The sequence below is a fragment of the Athene cunicularia genome (assembly GCF_003259725.1).
Source record: "Athene cunicularia isolate RWA chromosome 10 unlocalized genomic scaffold, athCun1 chr10_part1, whole genome shotgun sequence".
Lineage (NCBI taxonomy): Eukaryota > Metazoa > Chordata > Aves > Strigiformes > Strigidae > Athene > Athene cunicularia.
The window spans coordinates 4374287-4377204 of record NW_020799112.1 but is presented as its reverse complement, the minus strand read 5'-3'; the positions used below and the strand labels follow the sequence as shown (position 1 = coordinate 4377204).

At 50.4% G+C, this 2918-nt stretch overlaps 1 protein-coding gene across 2 annotated transcripts in view; it reads left to right on the top strand.

Moving 5' to 3' along the window:
- Positions 1–489: 489 nt before the first annotated feature.
- The window catches only part of TPM1 (tropomyosin 1), an 18699-nt gene continuing 16270 nt past the window's right edge, over positions 490–2918 (top strand). For both annotated transcript variants that reach the window (XM_026856222.1, XM_026856221.1), the window contains exon 1: positions 490–617. The gene's annotated coding sequence lies outside the window, so the exon portion shown is untranslated. The remainder of the gene's footprint in view (positions 618–2918) is intronic.

The window sequence follows — 2918 nt, the reverse complement described above, 5'->3', positions numbered from 1 at the left end:
CCCACCCCCACCCCCAAGCCCCAGAACTGGCTGAACTTTTCCCAGGGCAGAGCTTCGCCCTGGCAGCCTCTGGCTGGAGGTTCCCGGCAGGAGGCCGGGACAGCCGCGTGGCCTCCATGCCTTTGTCATGGGGGCACAGCTGGGAGAGGCGGCCTCCAGCACCTGGGTACCAGTGAACAGACGTGCTGCCGTTTGGAAAAGGACACTTAAAGCTGTGTTCGCCCCCTCCAGCACCACCGAGCAGACTTGTCCGATCCACCTGCCCCCCCTTCCCTTCCAGATGCGTGTCCCATTTTTCTGGCCTTCTCCAACCCCCTCCTTTACATCTGGGGCTTTATTCGTTTGGGGGAGAGAGGCACATTGGTTGCATGTTTCTGGGAGATCCTGAAGGAGGACGGGAGAAGGGAGAGGGATTTTTAAAATTAATTTCCCATTTTTCTAAGCCCAGGGAGAAACATATTTGTGCATTGTATTTCCTCTTGTGCACCTAGTTAGAGGATGACATTGTGCAATTGGAAAAGCAATTGCATGTGACGGAGGATGCAAGGGACCAAGTGCTGGAAGAGCTACACAAGTCTGAGGATAGCCTCCTCTCCGCAGAGGAGAATGCTGCCAAGGTATCGTGCCCTTGCCGCAAGCAAAGAGAATCTAACTGTCTCCTTCTCTCTCTCTCTGTCCGTCTGTCCTTTTCTGTCTCTTCTGCACTTGCACTTCTCCCTTTGCACGATCACGCTGCCTGCTGCACCTTTTCCTGCCCGCCCTCCCCTCTGCACCACTTTCCACCCATATCACAGCTGGAGGACGAGCTGGTGGCTCTACAAAAGAAGCTGAAGGGCACTGAGGATGAGCTGGACAAATACTCCGAGTCCCTTAAAGATGCACAGGAAAAGTTGGAACTGGCTGACAAAAAGGCCACAGATGTAAGTTACCCCCATCCCCCCAGTACAGAAACCACACGCTCCCTCTGCACGGGACACCCAGGAATCCTACCAAGCAGTGCTCCAAAGCTTTGCTGAGGGCAGGGTCCAGGAACACCCTGGGCAGGGAGGTGGGAAACACAGCACTGCCTCCTTGCATGAGGTTTGCACACTATCAGAGCATTTGATTGGGTTTCTGCTCACTTGACACGTGATTTTCGTGTGAGTTGCTGCTCTAGACCTCTAGACATGAAAGTAAGGAAAGGGTGGATTGTCCATTCAGGACAAATGGCTCATGCTGGAACATTATCTTAACAGTAAAGCAGAATCAGAGAGTTAATAGCAAGTAGATCCAGGAGAGAGAAATCCAGAAGAGCAAGGGCTGCTAGTTTGTCTTCAGGAGCGCTGTTCCTAAGCACACATGCATTAGAACTGCTGCTAGAACTAGTGTGGCTCACTCAGGTCCCTGAGATAAAAGATCCTCTCCTTAGTTTTTTTTTTTCCTGGAAATCACTGGAACTGTTTCACTTGTCAAAGAAAAGTTCAGCCTTGTCTGAGAGAAAATTGTCTGGAAGATGATACTTGCTAGGTTTGCAGTTCAGAGGACAGGGCTCCTGGGAGCAAGCTGGGAGATATATATAGCTCAGCACTTTATATGGTAATAATGCAAGGGCTTGTGCCTCTCCCAGGCCCTCATCCCACCCACCTGTCTGCCCCTGACATGCATTTAATGGATTACATGCATGGAACCATGCGAGTTTCTTGTCTATGCAGTTAAGATCTGGGTCTCTATGGCTGCTGCTGCTCCTGCTGCACAATCCAATTCTCTCTGAGGAAATCTCAGATCTGAATTACAGGATTAGGTGAAACCACAGTATTTCCAAAGCAATGACGATCCTTTTCCTATAGCTCAGCTTTAAAAATTAACCTCAAAACAATAATAAAAAGAGGAGTTGCCACAGATGAAGCAAACAGAGTATTTGAGGAGGAGAAAGGATGCTTTTAGAAGGGGAAATGTTACAAAAAACATCTTTGCATGAAAGTCAGCATGCTTTCATCTTATTTTACTTCTAAAATGAACAAAGGATGAAAAAGGTTTGACTTCAGTATAGCAATTAAGTTGTACAGTTTTGAAAGAGAACTCAAGAACTTAACAAACATAAGCATGCTTAGGAACAGGAGAGGGGGATTCTATGTATAATATGGATCAGATGTCTGTCTTCTGTGTATGGCTGCATAGATGAGAGGCAGCTTCCTAGCAGGACGTTTATTTAACTTGTTCAAAGGAACCGCATATAGATCCAGGGGAGATACTCCTTATAAGGAAAGGTATGCAGACTATTTGGAAATAGCTTGCCTAGGATGAAGGCAGGAGACATGCTACTAGATTCCCGTTTAGAAATGAAAGAACTTCCTAGCCAATCCCAATACCATTTTCCTTTGCGGGAAAACAGTGTTTGGAAGCTAGTTGAGGGCAATTTTACATGCAGTCATCCCTCAGGCAGAGGGGTAGGCAAGTGTCTGGCTTGTTTTCATCAAGGTAAATGCTGTATTTAATGGTATGCATGGAATATGTCTGACATTTTAAGGATGTCGTTCTTTTTTGGTGATGTGTAGTATCTTTGGGGCACTGCAGTTGACCCAGTATTTGCCCTACTAGTTTGGACAGTTCCAAGCCGTAGGAAAAAGACACGGGCAGGGCAGGGAGTGCCGGCTCCCTGGGGTGGACTCGCGTTACTCGGGGGGATGAGGACACCTGACCTCGCCGGTGTTACTCACCTCGCAAAAGCCGGGCACATCCCCCGAGCCCCGGAGCCACCTCACCTGGGAGGGGGCAGGCGTAGCTCCCTGTCCCCTCCCCGTGGCTCGGGGGCAGGGCTCGGCCGGGCGCGGCAGCCGCCGGCGGGGCCCGGTCGCTCGGGGTCACTTTGTAACGCTCACGATGGGCGGTTGGGGGAAGGCGGGCCCCGGGCCCGGCCGCGCCGCCGCCAGGGGGCGCTG